The following is a 21,568-nucleotide window of genomic DNA, read 5'->3' as shown; positions in this document are numbered from 1 at the left end:
CATAAAAGATTAGCAGATGCATGGTCAAGAATTTTCAATTACAAAATATGAGATATTAACCCATTTGATCTTGCTGTTATTTCATAAAGAGTTTATTTGCATTTGATATATTGATCCTCAAATGTTATCTACAATAGCAAGGAGGAAACATGCAGTATAAATTACTTATTTTTCCCAAAATAGCACAAAAAATATAAGATTTTTATTTTCATTTTGGTCTAAAAGAATGAGTCCTTCAATAAGCTTTTATTTATTGCCTACTTCTTAGGTTCTACAATAGACTCTTTAGAAGGTTAGAAAACAACTTCATAACAGTCTTCACTCCCATTCAAATTGTAGACAAACTGAGGATTAGAACTCACACTTCAAATGATAGCAAACCGACTATAGCCATATGGTACAAGGACACATGCAGATAAGACAGGTACTAAAGGATGTTTACAATTTTGGAGGATGTTAAATCAATAGGCAATTTAAAACTGGAGATATTCTGAGCCAAGTGTGGAGAGTGTGGATTATAAAAATTGTTATGTTTGTTCAGTTCTTAGATGACAGGAGCCAAGAAGCCTCCTCATTGCTCCTTTCATGTCCTTGTTCCTCAAAGTATAAATAAAAGGGTTAAGCATAGGAGTCACTAAACTGTAGAACAAGGACATGAGTTTGTTCTTGTCCTGTGAGTTAGCAGCAGAGGGTTGTACATACATGGTAATTACTGGTCCATAGAAAAAAGATACAACAATAACATGAGAACCACAAGTGTTGAAAGCTTTCTTCTTTCCCTCCAAAGATCGAATCCTAAGCACAGTAGCTACAATAAACCCATAGGAGATAAGGATAAGTGACAAAGGAACCAGGGAATAGAAAGTCCCCACAATGGAGAGCATAGCTATATTGAATGTAGTGTCAGCACAAGACATCTTGATCATCACTGGAACTTCAAAGAGAAAATTATCTGTCCAGTGAGAGATGACTGAAGCAAGGAATTAGCCAATCCACTTATCCAGGCTATGGCCACGAGGAGGAATGCAGAATTGCTGATGCATGATAGCTGGGTACCTCAAAGGCTTGCAGAAGGCAACGTATCAATCCAAGGACATCACAGCTAACAGGATGCACTCAGTGGCTCCCAGGAAGTGAAACATATAAAACTGGGTCACACATCCCCCATAGCTGATAGACTTATCTGGCCCCAAAGGTTAAGCAGCAGCTTAGGGATGGTAATTGTGGTAAAGCACAGGTCCAAGAAGGAGAGGTTGGAAAGGAAGAAGTACATAGGGCTGTCAAGATGAGGATCTACTCTGGATACCACAATAATTGAAATGTTGCCCACCAGTGTGCAGATATAAGCAACAAGCACCATAACGAACAGGGGCATTTCCAACCATTGGTGGTTGGAGAATCCCAAGAGAATAAAGACCTATGGAGCCCTTGCATTGTCCAGATTTATGTTTGCTATTGCTTTTGTTTTTTGGTAGATTCAAGTTAAAGCAAACACTCCACTGAAGTGAGTTGATGTTTACAAGCATAAAAATTAATAAATAATATTACTTTTGTGGTACTTCTAAAAGAAAAACAAACAAAGACCTTTATTTAAACCAAGAAATGCAGAATAGCAAAATTTTTATAAAATATGAGATAAAGGAAAACTTATAATTCACCTTGTGTGTGTGTGTGTGTGTGTGTGTGTGTGTGTGTGTGTGGAGAGAGAGAGAGAGAGAGAGAGAGAGAGAGAGAGAGAGAGAGAGAGAATATAAAATAGATTCATGAATGAAACTAATCTACCCAAGAACCAGTCATGATAACTTACCACTTGTGTTCATTTCTTTCATCCATGATCTTCTGGCCCTTGCAATGTTATAGTTAGATTTATGAGTTGATTTAGGAGTTCCAAATTCTGGTTTGCATAGAAACAGCACATATTGTTTTCCATAAATCTATTCTCCAAACTCTAGACTGACTTTTTTTATAAAAGGAACCATGCAATTAAAAGGACATGAACCCTTGAAACATACTCAGAACTTGCAAAGCAAGACAAACAATAATTGATTGCAAAGATAAATGATTAGAGACACTAAGCACTTATCAACATAGTCTGATTATACAAGTGATTTTCACAATGTGAGTTGTAATCTATCCCACATATGTTATTCTATAAAGTTTTTTTTTCCATTACAAGTGGGAATATCTAACTTTGTGTAATATGAGTTATAATGCAAAATGTAGTTCTTACTATAGGTAAAGACAAAAGGTTTGAAAAACATTGATTTTGCAGAAAAGAAAAAAAGCATATGAAATTTTAAAACCTGAATCTAATCCACTGCTAACAGTTAACACACATATCTTTTAGGTGTTGTTTCTCAGAACCTCCCTTACTGTGAGGTCCAACATGTCTGACCATACTTTCTTAAGTGCAATATTTCATGTTGAGCTGGATATTTTAATGAAATACAGTGTTTTGTTTGGTTAGGTGTCTGCTAAATAAATTTTCTTCAGGTTTTACCTAAATATCAACAATGTACAATTTTCTTCCCTTCCATTTACTTTATTACTCAGATCACCTAACTTGAATCTGATGTTAATGCTTTCAAGATTTTTAAACCACGCCACACTTATTTTAATTAGTGCAATGCCCACTAATGCAAATAGTATTACTATGCTATTTTTAAAAACATGCCTCAGTGTTTCAAATTATAATGTTGGTTTTTAGTATTAAAATGTGTCAATTTATTTCCATGCTTTCTCACATGCAACTTTGCATTAAAAAGGTCAAAATATGCATGGAGTTGTGCAAAGATTAAATCAAAACAGCTGAATATATTATTCCCTCTCACATAAAACATTTACTTTCAATCAAATGATCTTCTGTACTGGTGTCCTTCTTCTAAGAAAAAAATTGCTATTTTCATCAGAATTTAATATTAATTGGGGATAGAATTAAATATCTTCTCTATATTCAGTAGCCTTATTTCACATCATAAGTCAATACTTATTTGAAGGATCCCAAATCTTTTTAGATGCAGAAACCTATTTTACCCTAAAATAATTGTATAAGGGATTGGGGATATAGCTCAGCTATTGAGTGCCTAACAGGTATGTGGCTCTGGATTCAATCTCCAGTACTCCCTAAAATATAACAAAACTAAATTAAAACATAACAGTTAAGGAGGAGTCTCACTCTCCTTATAAAGCTGTGAGACTTTGTTCTCCAAACAGATAATTAACCTCAGTGGAAATTTCTTGCCAAGAGACACTATAGCAATCCCCTTGTGGGTATTCTTCCCTCTCAAATACTTATCCCAATAAAATGAAATCATAAAAGTGACATCTGTTGTGGAAAATGGACTTGAGACTGAAAGACATCTGGAAAACTCAATTTAGCACCAAAATTTCATAGAAATTTTCCTAGATTAACAGGAGAAAGTCAAGAAAATTATTTTTTATGTCAATATCTGATTTTTTATTTACATTTATCTCAAAATGTTATTTTGTGATTCCGCTATGCTAAGATATAGCAATCTTAGTCCTACATAGAGATGGAAGAGACAGTCGCCTCCTAATATGTTTAAGAAAAGAAAAGACTCTTGTCTTTGGTTTTATTTTTCCCACAGTAGCCTCACACAGTATTGACTATTTACCTAACCTAATATTAATGATATTAAAATTCTTCATTGACTTGAACAATAATCCCTTTGTGTCATTCATATACATTAATATTTCTTTTATTCATGTTTCATTTAGTAATATTTCATTGATTCATCAGTAAATATTATCCCTACTATGTGTCAATCACTCATTTAGATGCTTCAAATAAACATTGAGAATCAACATCCAAAAATTTGCTGTAATGAAATTACACTCTAATATGGGAAGAATAGATTTGTGTTTATTGTTGGTGTCTTGATGAATTTATCTCCAAAATAGATTCAATTACTAAACAAATCACAATGGCACAAGCTGATAATATGGCACAAATAAGTTTTGCACCAATTGATTTTTGACAAAAAGACTAAAAATTAAAAATATAAATCTAAAGGATTTTTAAACCTAAATTTCTTATTTAATCAAATTTTTTTCTTTCACTCAGGCCTCACCAGTATTTAACAGTCTGGAATCCTTCTATAAAAGTTTACATCAGTCTTCTAAAGTTGTTCTCTTTGTTTATATTTATGCTCTTGTCATTCTCTGCATTCTAGAATTTTATCACCTTCTAATTCTTTTAAAAAATTATTTAATAGAGCTCTCTTTACTTCCTTGTTGCTATATCTTTATCTTCTTTCCTCCTCTACACACTTACACCATGATATTCTGCCTCACCCTAGATCCAGAACAATGGAGTCAACCATTTATAGACAAAGACCTCTGAAGCTAGAAAGTAAAGTAATATTTTATATCTTGTCTTTAGAACAGAAGGTGTGAACGATAATCACTAAGCTGATGCAACTGCCACTATTCTATTGATAAAGAAAAAATATTATGACAAACTGAAGAGACAATAAAACACTGTTCTATTGATGTGAGTTTCACTTAAGCCCTTTGGTGACATATAAATGTAGTGAAATAATAGAGGAGCAAATACAGGTCACTAGCAGTTGGGTAAGAGGCAAAGGTTTTCAAAGTTGAATATTCACAAAATGTTGCCAAGTAACAGACAACTCAGCTGGAAACACAACAGCACCTACTAGAACTGCGTGAGAAAATAAGTGACATAAACCAATCCCCAAAAGCTGAAGGGTGAATGTTCTCACTTAAATGTGGATGCTAACACACAACAAGGAGGGAGAGGAAGAATAGAAGTTCAGTAGATTAGACAAAGGAGAATAAAGGGAAAGAAGAAAGGGCAGAAATAGAAAAGACAGTAGAATGAATCTGACTTAGCTTTCCTATGTACACATATGAATTCACCACTGTGAATTGCCACTTCATGTACAACAACAAAACTGGGGTCCTAATTAGAATAAGATGTAAACCATGTTTGTATTAATATGTTAAAATACACTCTAGTGCTCTAGTGTCTTGTATAACTAAAAAGGAAAAAATGGACAAAAAATAAAAGTCTTAGGAAAAGAAAGCTGCCTTTATCTATTTCATAAATAGGAAATTGAATCTTCAGGCTTAAGTGGCTCATATTTTCCTGTTTTTTTTTTTTTTGTTGTTGTTGTTGTTGTTTTTGAACAATTCCTCCAGTTCAAGCTCAACAACATTTGAGAATCATCTCAACATCATTTGAGAATCATTATTAAATACTGGAGTAAATTCTCCAGTCCACACATTTGAGTGTACTGCAGGTGGGTCTGGGAAATAAGTCTAATAAGAGTCCCCATGAAATAAAGCCAACATAGACACAAATATGATGGCTGGAGACTGCCAAAGTCTGGCTTGGCACAAATCAGGAGCCACTTGTCAAAAAGAAACTAACTTTATTTTTAGAACTACAAACGCCAAACAAAACAGCTCCAGGGAAAAACCCTCAGAGCCCAACTGCCACCAACGGCTTCCACAAGCCTCTCTCCCCCACACCAGCGTCTCAACCTCCCACAATCCTCCTGCTCTTGAGGCCGATTGGCTGGGTCGCGTGGGCGGAGCCAAAGAAGTCCCCCAATGAGCAGCTCCGTGGAGGAGCCAATCAGCTAGATGTTGCTGGGGCTGCTGTGAGCCAATCATCAGCTGGCAGTCTGAAGGGCAGGGAAACAGCCCAATGAACATCACCGCAGAGGAGCCAATCAGCTAGATGTTGCTGGGGCCACTGTGATCCAATCATCAGCTGGCAGTCTGAAGCTTGCTGGCAGCTGGAAGTTTGCTGGGGCCCCTTTGGCTGTGGCTCTCAACAGGAGACAGTCAAACAGCCTCCCGACTGTTTGACTATCTGCTCAACCTGATGTGTCAAGTTCTTCAGTTGTCCCCACATTGGTGGTTTTTCATTCTAGGTCTACAGAGTCTTCTTCACCTTCCACTTCATCGTCTCAGCTTTTTGTTCCTAGTGGAGATCAGGATCAATGCCTCTGGTTCAAGCTTCAGATCCTCCTTGATGGTGATGAATGTGCGGCAAGCTCTGATACCCAGATAGGATAAACTGCACCTTTTAGTGACACAGACATGGCTTCTATGTCACATTATTCCTGTACCTTGTTTATTCCATGGTCCTGTTTGTAAGTCTCTCCACCAAACTAGGCCTGACAGGCCCATTGCAGTGGTAGTTGGCTCAATAGCAGTGTGAAATTCAACATCACAATTTAAGAAATCTGAAACAAAGAAAGCATGATTCAAACAATTTTGGGGGGTTCTATCTCCCCCTTTGTTTTCTTTAATGGTAATTTAAGGGACAAGTGAGATTGCTCTACAGTAACATGGCCTTGGTGGTTACAATGAATACCTGTTCAGTGATCAATAAAACTGTCGAAAAGAAATAGATAAGTAAGAGCATTATCAGTTTTAATTTATAGAGGATAGCCCAGCATTCCAAAATGGTAAAAAATGATTGATGAGAAGTTTTCTTCTGTATGAGAAGTGGTCAAAATGAAATGAGAACAAGTGTCAATAATAACATGAACATAACACTGACTGCCAAATTGAGAGAGGTGGTTTGGCTGAAAACCACGGGAATTAACCCTGATAGGTAAGACTGGAATATGTATTAAATTGATGAACAGTTGATGAAAAATTTGTTGTGTAAGCTGGAAGCATTCTGATAATGAAAAGTTTGAGAGGCTCAAGCACAATCATTAGGAGACAACTGCTGACAAGTGGCAACAAGACAATCATTTATAGCATTACCTCTTGGCAAAGAAATTTCAGAGAAAGCTCTGATGTATCCAATGAAACAAGAATACTTATGCACTCAAATTGTGTTTTGTAAAGTATGAAATAAATGAAATAACTCTTCTGAATGTGTATGTCCAATGGTAGCTGTTTCAATGTGCATAGCAACTCCAACTGTGTAGGCACTGTGATCATAGATATTAACTGGCTTATTAGCAAAATGAAGCAAGGCACAAATGAGAGCTTGATGATCTGCTCATTTTGCGAGATGTAGGAGTCTGCACCACCATAGTGTGAGCAAGGCTATGGTAACCAGCCTCGCCTGGACTGGAGCCATCTGTATATGCTGTGACTGACTCAGGTATCTGCTAAGTGTGTACAATTTGGGGAAAAATAAATGAGGTTAAAGCAGCAAATTTAATACGCTTATCATGGAGATAATGATTTTCTACTTGACCAGGAAAATTAACAAAAACTACTTGCCAAGCACTTGAAGATTGACAAAGCCAATTTTGTTTTTGAACTGAAAACTCACCACAATAAAAGAAGGCTCGGCTCCCACCAATTCTATGACTCGACTTCTGCCTTTAATAACAAACTGAGCAACAAAATCATAAAAATTGAGTAAAAGATTTTGAAGGAGACTGAGCAAAAGGAAGTCATTTGATAATCCCTGAAGATTGATATACAGCCTCTATGGGAGTATGAGAAGTAGAAAATTTCAACACATGTATAGGCTTCTGTAAATTAATTCTAGTGAGCAGTGCAGTCTTGAGAGCAGCTTCCAGTTTTACTAATACAGCCTTTGCTTCTGCTGTGAGTTGTCAAGGAGAGGCCGGAGAGGGATCTCCACATAAATATCAAATAAAGGACTTAAATCTGCACTGGTGATTGCAAACCATACCACAACCTATTAATATCTCCCAAAAATATTGGAAAAATCATTAAGAGTATGCAAAACATCATTTCTCATTTGTAACTTCTGTGGAGGAATCATGCATCCATCAGTTAAGCTGCCTGGATACTGAAAGGGGAGAGCAGATGCTATGCAGAAACCCACTGAGGTAAGTGAGGTTTACAAGTGAACAAAATTTTAAAAACATATCTGAATTAAAATGTGCCATAAGTATATAATTAATGTAATGAATAATATATGCATCAGGATTGTTCTTACATGGGAGCAATTGCTTGAGCTAGAAAAGTCTGACATAAGTAGGACTATTAGCCATTATCTGTGGCAAAACCTTCCAACAATATCTCTCAACTGGCTTCTTAAATTTAATAGCTGGAACACTGAATGCAAAATGCTTACAATCAGCTGGATATAAAGGTGTAGTGAAAAAATCTTTTAAGTCTATTATTTTTAAATTATAATCAATAGAAACAGCAATAGGAGAAGGAAGTCCATTAAATCCCTTCCAAATGATACATTAACTCCATAGTCCAATTAATTGCTTGGAGATCTTGTAATAATCTCCAATTACCAGATTTTTCTTTATTACAAAAATAGGAGCATTCCATGAGCTAAATGTAGGTTCAATGTGATCAGCTTATACCTGTTCTTGACAAGCATATGAGCCACCTGAAGTTTCTATCTTTTTAGGGGTCATCGATCAACCCAGACAGGATTATCTGACAGCAAATTCATTTTTTTCTGCTCTTCTCTGGGTTGGAGAAGAGATAAAGGCCCCTACTGAACAGCTGATTAGGTAAATATCCCAATCCATGCCATCCTTGTTGAGAATATGCTACAGATGAACACTAACTTCTTGTTTTTTTTCCCAACTCCCTCCTGGGGATAAATTCTTGTTTAAAAATTTGGGATGTAACCACCAAGCTAGGACTCATCATTAAAGCTCCTATGGTATTTAGATATCAGGGCCTCACAAATTTACTGAAAAACTCTCAAGGACATAAGGTTTGAAAAGTTCCTTATTATCTTCAGAATATTTCCATCAAAGATATGGAACACTCTTCACAGGCTGAGAACTGTGACCTACATCTTCCACATTAGAAGAGGCCCTGTGTAAGGACCATGCTTTAGGCCAATGAATTGTAGATATAACTGACATATCTGTCCCAGTGCCTATGACACCTTTAAAAATCTTTCCATTTATATTAAGATCCAGATGGGGTAACTCTTGCTTGACTATCTGAGCCAAATATGCCATAAGAGATGACCTTTATCACCTCTGGGTTCTTTGACAAAATATTTTTCCTCTTGAATGGTAAGGTAAAAGAAGAATTTGAGCTATGATATTTTCTTTGACAATGAAAGTACCTTAACAATGGAAATATTGGCAAGCTATAACTTTTATTTACCCAGTAAAAATCTGAATCTATCTGCCCTGGTAAAACTTTAAACCCTTTCATAGCTAAAATACTTCATTCTAATGTAAGTCCCACTATACCAGAGGGCAAAGGGCCATAAATACCTATAGGTATGGCCTGGGGTCACATCTCCAGAGTTAATACACACTTGGCATTGAGATGGAGGTTCACTTCTACAATTCATTCCAAGGCCCTGTAAAGGTCCCATTGAAGGGTTATAATGTTTGTCTGGAATTTACGGCTGCTGTGGAATAAGCAACAGTGCCCCCATTGTTTGGCAGTGTAGGGGAAGACCCTGTGTCCTGTTTTCTAACTACGGGGTTAATTGCCTGTCTGCATCTGTTCATGATTTACACTTATTAACCAAATATTTACTGTGAGTACAATGTGGACATAGCCCTGTTTTATTTTTTTAAGCAAGCAACTGCCAACAATCTCTGGACAAATGTGTAGCCTTGCCACAGTCAAAACACCTCTTTTATGATTTTTTTCAAGAGTCTGTAAATCTTGTTTTAAATCTGTAGAGTTACTCTATGAACATATGCAATACCAATATTGGCATAGAGGCAGATAAAATCCAAAATCATTCCTTTCTTTTTATGTATACATATTACCTCCTGGCAGGCTTTTTTGGCATTGTACAAAGCTAGCTGTTTAACTAACAATTCACAAGCATCTGGGTCCCCTTAACTCAATTAACTACTTGATACAAGCATACTACAAAGTCTGTGTAGAACATGTGGGGACCTTGTCTAACCTAGATGATATCCATAGTTTCTTCTCCTTCAGGAGGCAACATTCTCCATGCCGATTTAGCAAAAACCTTTATTTGCAGATAGGTTTGAAAATCATCTGATAACTTAAGTCAGCGTATTGTCCAGTTTCAGTCAGCATTCACAGAGTAACATTAACTCCTTGAGCTCAATTTCTCTCCACCTGGTTTGCACTAAACTCTATAGAGTTATAGTTCCACATTAAATAGTGGTGCCCTGACAAGAAAGCTTTAGCTAGCCTAATCCTATCATTAAGTGGCATGTCTTCATTAGAAAACATTTTTAACAAACTCTGAACAAAAGGAGCTGTGGGGCCATATATAAAGCAAACAGACTTAAAACTCTTTGAAGTTATTTTGTTTTTGTTTTTGTTTTTGTTTTTAAGAAATAGGCTCAAGTGATTGAAATGGCTGACCAGAATTATTCAGATCTGTTCTTTCAATGATTGGTTATTCTCAAAACCCTTCCATGTTTTCTCCTGACACTCTCATTGTTCAGACTTTGTTGTAATAGCAATAATATCTTTGATTCAGGCACTCTTAATTTTAATTTAGTCTCAGTCAATGGCTGAGGTGCATGAGCCAAAATAGCCACAGTCTAATTAGAAAAATTGTGAACTAACTCCCTTTCTTCCTCAAATTTCTCCTCAGAGTCTTGTCTGAAATCTTTTCCCTTTAATCCTGAATGTTTCTGTCCAGATCAAATGCCTCCTCCCCCAGCTTCTCTCAGGAGACAAAGTCCCCTACAAAGGAAGGGGAGGTGCTACAGGCTGAAAACTCTGTGGTAAAGTCTCTACAGCATTTAATGGCATTTTTTAAGAGAGAGAGATAATTTTATTATTATTATTATTATTATTATTAGTTTTCGGTGGATACAACATCTTTGTTTGTATGTGGTGTTGAGGATCAAACCTGGGCCGCACACATGCCAGAGGAGTATGCTACCGCTTGCCCCTTTAATGGCATTTTTAAAGGCAGAAATCAAGTCAGAAGTAGACCATTTCACACTCCCATGAAATGGATCAAGCCAATCTCATATCAAGTTCCATAGAGTAAAATTTTCTATGGGGACCTTGTCTGATTCCTAGGCTGAATGTCTGAAACAGTTTTTTACCAAGTTTCTGCCTAGTCTCTATGTTTTAGTCAGCTTTTTCACTGCTGTGACTGAAAGACCCAACCAGAACAACTGTAGAGGAGGAAAAGTTTATTTAGGGGCTCACAGTTTCAGAGATCTCAGTCCATAGAGGCTGAATTCATTCCTTGGGGCTCTAGGTGAGGCAGGATATTACATCTACAGTGTGTGGCATAGAGAAGCCATGATGATTAGGCAGTAGAGACAAAGATTTCACTCTCCAGATACAAGATATATACTGCAAAGTTATCCCCCCAATGCTCACTTCTACCAGCCACACTATGCCCACTTTCAGTTACCATTCATTTAATCCTTATCAGAGTATTAATTCACTCATTATGTTAAGGCTTTAATGACCCAATGATTTCCTCCTCTGACCTTCCCACATTGTCTCACATGTGAACACACACCTCACATTCAAACCATAAATCTCTACATCTACCTTTCCCTCCTCAGGGAACCAAGGACAAGTATCAATAGCAAACTCTCAAAACTGCACCAGCTGTGCCTTTGTTACAGTGCTGCTCTGTGATTTAAGTATAGTCTTAAGTATTGCAAAATAAAGATCTCTTTCTTTAGATCCAGTGTACCCCATATTTTAAGCTAGCTATATAAACTCTTGTCTCTCCTTTATCTGACATGTGTTTTCTTTTAGGAATATCCCCAAAATGAGAACTTTTGAGTCTTTGGGGCCCTGTTCTAGGAGTCAACTTCCAAGTCCTACATAATCATTTACTTAGATTCCAAAACCAGGTGGCAAAGGGATTGAGAAAAGACAAACTGACACAAAACTAGAGAAAAATCTGGGACACAGTGGATAAGCCAAATTCTGAGGGAAGAAGACTGACAAAAAGCAAACTCAGAACACTTATTATATAGGTTTAAACATCACAAGGATTTATTGTAAGAAAGTTTCTTCAAGATAAACAGAATCAAAGTTAGTAGTGAAAGCAGTCCAATTAGTACTATCAATTCTCTACCTGTGTGCAGCCAGCATTTGGACTCAAGGTTATGAATTTTTTGCTAAGAAATTTCCAAAAAAGGCATTGCCTCTGTCTCTGGGCAGTTCGAAGACCAAAATTCATTTTCCCAACATAAATCAGATACTCTGATTATTTAATGCATTGAAAGATATAAATGAGATGACCTTGAAAGGCATTATCCATTCATGGTAATGTCATTTTCTGTAGTGGATACCACTCACCATTTTTTTTCCTGGAACAGAGAGATGTCTACATCTTTCTTTGTGCCATTTCTGGAAGGACGTTGTTCCCAACCATGGATTGATAAGCTCAATGAATTTTTTAAGCTTCTTCAGCCATGTGACCTTTCACTGACCAGTCAATAATAAAATTAGGGTGTAACCTGGGCTGCATCAAAAAATTTAAAAGGTCCCTTGTGATAAACTGAAAGTAAATTATAAGCATTGTCTTCAAACACTGAGGCATTTTTGACTGACATAGTATCTCCTTATCAGGATCCCAGTAGACTTCAACAATGAAAAGCTTTTACACATATCACATATCAGCAACATTCATGAGAAATGTTTGTACATTTAAATAAAACCAACCAATACAAAGCTCTTGACATATCATATTTCATACATTAGATTGAAGAGCTTTGTAATGTTGTGAACAACCAATAAAAAAAATATATAAAAAAAACAACCAATATTTCTTAAGAACACAAGTTTCATACAGTGCTGTCCTCTAAACCCTAGGGATTCCAGATTTCATCAGATTCAATGGGTCATTGTGTCCAGAAAATCTAGACGTGAACTTCATTGCCAACTGTACTAACAATACTAACACAAAAATGCTCCATAATTTCTATGACTCGAATGAAGCTTAGAAACACACAACATAAACCATGAAAAATGAGCTTGAAGTTTTTGGATTAGGAAGGCACAAACGTCAATGAATTTACAACCCTAATATTCCTTTAAATAGTCTCAGGGCAAAATAGTGATGGTGTATATGAGAAAAAATTTTCTATTCTTCAGTAATTTATTTTAATGAATAATTCTGAAGTAATCCTGTAACAGATCTGCAGTTTAAGAAAATATTTCATACATCATTCAAAGTAAAAATTAGCATACTGAACATACAGGATTAGTTTTTGAAAATGAGTTGACATGTGCAACATATAATGTGACCTGTGCTTATCTAAGGTTTTAATAAAACAAAGAAAGTTGTAGTTAGTCTAAGTTTTAGTTTAGATAAAATCTCAAAGAAAACATTGGATTGTCATCTTAATGTATCTATTTTCCTTTTTGCTTCTGTGCATCCTGTATTGTTATAAAGTATAAAATCATATTTGTAGAATATAAACATTCTCTAAATTACATCATTTCTAATACACGGTTTTGAAGCTTTTATAAACTAGTAATTTATTCATAAATTATACTAGTTTTATATACTTTTTCAATAATTCTTCTACAATTAAATATTTTTATTTTCTTAATCCCCTCACTTTATACTATAGAACATTCAAAATAAAATGTTTTCATATCCAAATTTCTTCACTATTTGTTTCAGGAAGACTTCATGAACCATGTGTTGACTGAGTGATGTTTAAGCCTTTAGGCAGGGGAGCCTGATATAAGGAACTCCCAGTAGAATCCACTTGTTCAAGAATGCCTGATTCATGTGGTGCCCAGTACTAGCTCACAGATCAAGTTCTAGCACAGCACCGGAAATGTGAGTGACCTGCTAAGAGCCAAACAGTCTGCTTACTCCCACCAATATTCTGTTTTTTGTGAAGAAGCAAGCACAAGAGACAAGATTCCTCCCACACTAAAATATTATCCTTACCAATCCCCTTTGATCCGTATTGCTATAAATAAAGCAAGCCAGGCTCCATCTTTGTTAGACACTGTACCCCTCTGGTTGGCTTCACCTGTCACTGCCCCCTGCTCTGTAAAATATATGTCTGGTCCTTCCTATTTGTTTCATGGTACTATTTTCATAGCTTTTATTTCACAGCCAGCCCATCTGTCTAAAAGAAACCTTTCCCTCTCCCATGTGGGATGTGAGCAAGAATTTGTTTCTTTTCAAATTTGCTTATTTTTAAAATTGACAGATAAAATTACATTTATTTTGTACAACATGATATTTATATAAATATATACATTGTGGAATAATTAAATCCAGCTAATTATATACATTAACTCATATGTATATCATTTGGGTAGTTAGAATATTTAACATCCACTCAGCATTTTTCAAGCATATAGTATGTTGTCACTAATTATTGTCACTGTGCTCTGTGCTATACAATTTATTCTTTGAACTGATTCCACAGATCTAATTGTAATTTTGTATCCTTCAACCATCATATCTCCATTTCCTACTAACCCATATTCCCAATGACCTCAACTTTTGATAACCAGCATACAGGGGTGATATCATGCACTATTTCTTTCTGCATCTGGCTTATTCCATTTAATATAATGTTTTATGGGTTACTTCCCATTGCAAAAGACAGATTTTCCTTCTTTTTAATAGATGAATAATATTTCAGTGTGTATATACACCATGTTTTCTTTATATATCCATCCACTAATGGACACTTATCATATATTGGCAATTTTTAATAGTGTTGGAATAAACATGAGAATGCAGTTATCTCTTCTGCATACTGATTTTATTTCCTTTAGATGTATACCCAGAAATGAGATGGCTAGATCAATATATTACTTATATTTTTAATTTTTTGAAGAACCCCCATACTGGTTTCCATAGTAATTGTACTGACTTACACTCCCACAAACATTGTGCAAGTGTTCATTTTTCTCCACATTCTTATAGACACTTGATGTCTTTCTTCCTTTTGATAATTATGTTCTACCAGGGGTGAACTGTTAGCTTATTGTAGTTTAAATTTTCATTTTTCTGATAATTAACAATATTGAGAAATTTTTGTCATCTTTTCAATAGAGTGTATTCATGTCTTTTGCTTATTTTTTAAATGGAGTCATTTATCTTCTTACAATTGAATTCCTTGTTTACTTTGGTTATTAGCCTCTTATCAGATGAATGGTTGCAAATATTTTCTCTAACTCCATATATTGATTCTTTGTGTTTATTGTTTCTTTGGTTGTGCAGAAGCTTTTTAGTTTTCACTAATTTGTCTTTTTTCCATTTTGTTGCTTGTGCTTTTCAGGTCACATATTGAAAAAAAATGCCTAGACCTAATGTTGTGTAGATTTCCCCTACTTTTCCTAGTAGTTTTACAGTTTCTGGTCTTACATTAAGTATTTAACCCATTTTGAGTTTGTTGTCTGAGATAAGATCCCAATTCCATTCGTCTGTATGTGGATATCCAGTTTTTCCCATACTATTTATTGAAGAGACTATACTTTTCTTTTGTGTATTCCTGGCATTTTTGCTGAAAGTCAATGCAACATATATCTGAGGGGTTCATATTTGGACTTTCTATTCTGTCCCATATGCTGATGTGTCTTTTTTTTATCAGTACCATGTTTTCATTACTATAGCTTCAAAGTATATTTTTGAATCAGGCAGAGCAATGTTTCCAGTTTCTTTTTGGTAATAACCACTTTGGTAATATTGGAGTTTTTAAAATAATTCTATGGGGATTTCAGGATTGTTTATTATATTTCCATGAAAAATAACATTAGAAATTTGATAAGGAATTACAGTGACTCTGTAGCTCTCTTTGGATCTTTTAACAACATTAATTTTTCCAACCCATAAACATATATATATTTCCACTTATTTGTCTTTCTCAGTTACTTTCATCAGTGTTTTGCAGTTTTCAGTAGCAGGACTTGTACTTCATTGACTGAAAGTATTTATAGTTATTTAAAATTTTCTAGTTTTTTTTATAAGACATTGTGTTCTTGATTTCTTCATCATACAGTTCATTATTAGTACATAGAAACATTGATTTTTTGTGTTGATTTTGTATCCTATGACCTTATAAAATTTGCTAATTAGATTCAGTATTTTTAATGGAACAAATAGCGCCAATTTCCCTTCTTCCTTTCTCATTTGAATGGTTTTTATTCTTTCTCCCACATAATTATTATGTCTAAGAATGCAAGTACTGTGTTGAAAAAATGTGGTGAAACTGAACCCCCCTTCTTGTTCTAGTACTTAAAGCCTTTCAACTTTTTACCATTGGGTATGAGGTTCATTGAAGGCTTTTCATATAAAGCCTTTTTTTTAAGAGAGAGAAAGAGAGAATTTTTTAAATATTTTCAGTTTTCGGTGGACACAACATCTTTATTTTTATGTGGTGATGAGGATTGAACCCAGTGCCCTGCGCATGCCAGGCAAGCACGTTACCACTTGAACCACATCCCCAGTCCAAGGCCTTTTTAAAAATTTTTTGTTAAGATTCATATGACAGTAGAGTATGTTTTTATATATTAGACATACATGGAGTGCAAGACATTACAATTTTTATCCAATTCTTGTTGTTGAACATGATGTGGAATTACAGTGGTCATGTATTCATATGTGAACATAGGAAAGTTATGTACAATTCATTCTACTGTCTTTCTTATTTCAATTTCCCTCCCTTCCCTTATTTCCCTTTGTCTAATCTAATAAAATCCAATACTTCCCCTCCCTACTCTTTCTTGTTATGAGTTGGTGTACATATATCAAAGAGAATATGTGACCTTTGGTTTTTTGGGACTGGCTTATTTTGCTTGGCATGATACTGGCAAATGTCATAATTTTATTCTTCTTTACAGTTGATAAATATTACATTGTGTATATATACCACATTTTCTTTATATATTCATATGTTAAAGGGCACCTAGGTTGGTTCCATACCGTGGCTATTGTGAATTGAGCTCCTATATACATTTATGTGGTTGTGTCACTGTAGTAGGCTGATTTTAAGTCCTCATGATATAAATCAAGGAATGGAATAAATGGGTAAAATAGTAGATCCATTCCAAGTTTTCTAAGGAATCTTCTTACCACTTTGCAGAGTGGTTGTACCAGTTTGCAGTCCCACCAACAATGTATGAATAAAAATTTCTCCATATTCTCATCTACATCTATTGTTAATTGTTTTGAGGTACCTTCCTACTATGCTTGAATTGTCAACTTTTTAATCATAAAAATGCTGTTTTATCAGTTAATTTTTCCACATCTGTTGAAATTACCATATGATTTTATCATTCTTTTGTTAAAATGATGTGCTACATTTACTGATTTGTATGTGTTGAATCACCTTTGTGTTCCAGTGTTAAATCCAACTTAATCAAGTTGAATGATACTCTTTTTTAAAATATATATATATTTAGTTGTAGTTGGACACAGTACCTTTATTTTCTTTATTTTTATGTGGTGCTGAGGATTGAACCCATGGTGTTGCATGTGCTAGGTGAGCGCTCTACCACTGAGCCACAACCCAGCCCTGAATGATACTCTTAACATGTTGTAGAATTCAATTTGCTAGCATTTTCTTGATGGTTTTTGCAACTCAGATCTTCAGGGATATTGACCTAAAGTTTTCATTTTTTATAATATCCTTGTCTGTTTTTTAAAATTTTGAAACTAGTACCTTTTCTTTGATTTTTTCTTTTGGAATAGTTGGGGATTACTATTTGAATATTTGATAGAACTTATCAGCAAAACCATCAGTTCCTGAGATCTTTTTTGATTGAAGACATCTTGTTATTGATCTTATCTCCTTATTTTATATCAGTGTGTTCAGACTTTCTGTTTCTTCATGATTCAGTCTTGATAGGTTGTAGAAATTTATACATTTTTTTCTAGGCTATTCTACTATTAGCATGAATTATCCATAGTAACTTTATTGTCCTTTGTATTTCTGTGGTATCTCCTCTTTCATATCTTATCTTGCTTCTTTGAATTTTTACTTTTTTCTTAATATATCTAATGGGTTATTGATTTTTTACTATCTTTTCAAAAGACATAAAATGTTAGTTTTGTCATCTTTTTTTTAATTGCATTTCTAGTCTCAGCTTCATTTGCTACTGCACAAAGTTTGGAATGTTGCATCTTCATTTTTATGTCTCAAAATATTTCTAGAAATTTTTGTCATTTTTAATTTGATTTATTGGTTGTTTAAACAATAGCATGTTGCTTAATTTACATATATTTCAAACTTTGTAAATTTCTCTTGTCATTATTGATTTTATACCACTTTATTCAGAGAAGTTTACATGTTATGACTCTGGACTCCTTAAAATAGTGAGAAATGAGTTTTATGGGCTAACACATGATATTTCCTGGAGAATGTTCTCTGTGTACTTGAGAAGAATGTATACGATAATGCTTTAAGATAGAATGTTTTATAACCATCTCTTAGGTCCACTTGATCTCAAGTGGAGTTTAAAAACAATGTTTTCTTATTAATATTCTGTTTGAACAATTGATTTATTGGTGAAAATGGAATATAGAAGTCACCTGCTTTTCTTGTATTCCTGTCTATTTTTAATACTTTTAATATTTGTTTTATATAATTTACAGTTATTATATCCTTGGTGAAATTGGCTTCATTATTATATAATTAATTTTTTATTTAACTTCATAGTTTTTGACTGAAAGTCTATTGTAACTGTTGTTAGTCTTGCTAATCCTGTTCTCATTTGGTTTTCAGTTTTGTAAATAGTCTTTTTCTATCCTTTATTTTCAGTTTCTTTGTCTTTAAAGAGAAAATGAATCTCTTCAGTCACACAGTTGGAACTTGTTTTATTATCTGTCAGTCATCGGTCTTTCAGTTGCATATTTTAGTCCATTTACATTAGAAGTAATTACTGATTGGTAAGTAAGGACTTACATTTTCATTCAGTTAGTTTGTTGTTTGTTTTTCTTCTTTTTTTTTCCTGTTTGCTTGGGGGTGTTTTTGTTTTGTTTTGTTGTTTGTTTGAGTTTTGCTTTTGGTACTGGATATTGAACTCAAGAGCACTTATCACTGAGCTTCATCCCCAGTCTTTCCTATTTTTTTTTTTAATTTTGAGATAGCATCTCATTAGGTTGCAGAGGGTTTCACTAGTTTTCTGGTTGTTTTGCAGACCCTTTTTTATTTTATCTCTTTCTTGATGTTTCTTTTGGTTGTAGGCATTTTTCTTGAGCAAAAGACAGAACCAATATTCGCAAATGTATTTTCCCACTTATTATTTTAGATCATTTTAAGGAAAACTTTAAGATTTAGAAAATAGGAATAGGCATTTTTAAATGCAAAAATAAATGAATGCACAAAGGTGAAAATGCAGGAAAGTATAAGAAATGAAGTTATTATAACATTATAGTTGGTTTGGAAAGGGATGGTGGTTTGGGGTTATATATACAATACAATGTACTGGTTAAAAGGGAAGTAATGAGAAGTATAATTAGAAACCTCTTAGTGTATTGGACTTTGTTTCTGCCTATATAAAATAACAGAAAGCATCAGTGGCTATTTAGGTCAACCTCCTAACTCTCTCTTCATATAATAATAGCCAAAGTTTGATATATATGATGATATTAAGATCTTGAGATAAGTAGTTAAAGTATCTATATCCAGAAAGCATTTGAAACAATTTGCCTGATGTCAATCTTAATAAAAATAAACACACTCAGTTACTTTTCTGTGTAACAAATTCTTAAATGATTTTTTGAATACTCACTACACATTGAAGGTTATTTTACATTTATTGTATTATATACATACTTTTTTGCTTAAGTAAAAATTTAGGCATTTATTCAAAATACACTTATTTTAATCACAATGTTAAAGCGTTTACTTCTCATATTAGACTAGGACATTAGTTATCTATGTTTAAATCTACTGTCCTTTCTTTAAACAAATCAGACATATTTTCTAATTCCACCATATATACTGCTTCTTCACTCTACCCTTCTCATCCGTGGCCTCTGTGACTCCTCTAAGGCTTAGAAATTCTGAATATGTCAGTTTGAAAAGATATCGGCTCTTAAAGGCATTTGTTCAACCAGAATTCTAATTTATGTCTAGTTTTTTTATCCCTCTTAGAAAAGGATGCACTTATTGCCTACAAGTTATTTTGCTATTAATAGAGAAGAATATCTCTAATTTGGAGAAAACAATGTTTAAACCATCTTGATTTCTTAAAGACTTTCCCAAGTCTTTCATCATGACAAAGATAAAATGCCTCAATGTTTCCTATTTGTTCTTCAGAATAAGTCTGGTTGCTTTGGAAAGGACAAAGGTTTCTAATTAACTTTCTTGAAAGAGGCATTCTCAAGATTACTTATGCTTTGCATCAAAAGTAGAGTATAATTTCACATTGATATAGTGATATGCCTTTCTCTCATTAGGGCTTCTTAAATGTTAACTAAATTATAAAATGTACTGAACATACATACCTTAAAAATGTGAAGTTCTCTTCTAAGGATGTTTCTGTGGGTTTTTCCTACCACTGGTTTAAGTATTCTTTATCCTGAGACTTTTACATTAATATTTCATAAAGTTCTGATATTTCACCAAGTCTGGATTACATTTACATTTCCAAAATGAATAATCTTTACAGACCAAGAAAGTAGCATACACATCAAATGAGTCAGAACTCAGGGTAATATAAGCACTATGAACAACTGTTGTTAGCCTTAATAGCTATGCTTTTAACACTGAATTGAAGTCTTTCCCCACAAAGCTCAAGATATCTGTACAGGTTGAGCATCCTTAATCCATAAAGCTCTGAAACCTGAAAATTTTAAATACCCTTGTGATAACACAAGTGGAAAATTCTACATTCATCTGCTGTGATGGATTATAGTAAAAAATGTGCAATAATATTTGTTAAGATTATCTTCAGCTATTTCCATAGGTTAAATATAAATACAAACAAATTCTGCCATATTTAGAAATGGGTCTCATTTTCAACATATGTCATGAATATGAAAATATTTCAAAAACACAAAGAAGATTTAAAGTATGAAACTCTTGAAATTTAAAAAGTTTTGGTGACAATCCCGTAACAATTACCCACAAATTAATTTCTTAATTACTCAAATTATTTACAAAACTCCAAAGTTCTCAAGACCTGGTATAGCATCAGATGTTCTGTTATTTTCAAAGAATAGATCTGGTTGCAGTTAATTTGGGTAGTGTGGTTCAGTGTACTATGAGTCTTTCTTTTAAGTGATTTTTCTCAGATCTCAATCATACCAAAAGACACAATGGAAAGGTCCAAATGAGGGATTTTTTGTACAAGTCTACATGTCTTCACTATGCAACATCATATTGAATTCTATGAATTCCACACTAAATAACCACAAAAATCATGAATCTACTTAAACTAATCTTCTTAAACTAATAAATTTATATTATAATTAAAATTTAAAATGTTCTTTTACTACCTAATACAGTTGCTAGTTCAGTATTCAAATAGAAAATTCTATTTTTCTGTATTTTTCACAAATAAACTTTCCATATTAGTGTACACAATCTAATATCATTCATGCCCAATGTGACTGTAAAATGTTAGAAACAAAATATTTTTATCAAGAAGAACACATAGCATGAGATTGGATTATTAGTCTAAATAAATTGTTACAAAAATCAATACGAACCTTTTAAATAAGTAATTTATTTTTGTTTACAACCTT

General features: G+C 34.0%; 1 pseudogene; it reads right to left on the bottom strand.

The window, feature by feature from the left end:
• Positions 1 to 527: 527 nt before the first annotated feature.
• Positions 528 to 8,366, bottom strand: LOC101966485 (olfactory receptor 2B11-like; annotated as a pseudogene).
• Positions 8,367 to 21,568: the final 13,202 nt, after the last annotated feature.

The sequence above is a fragment of the Ictidomys tridecemlineatus genome, chromosome 8 (assembly GCF_052094955.1).
Source record: "Ictidomys tridecemlineatus isolate mIctTri1 chromosome 8, mIctTri1.hap1, whole genome shotgun sequence".
NCBI lineage: Eukaryota > Metazoa > Chordata > Mammalia > Rodentia > Sciuridae > Ictidomys > Ictidomys tridecemlineatus.
This window is presented reverse-complemented; position numbering and strand designations above follow the sequence as displayed.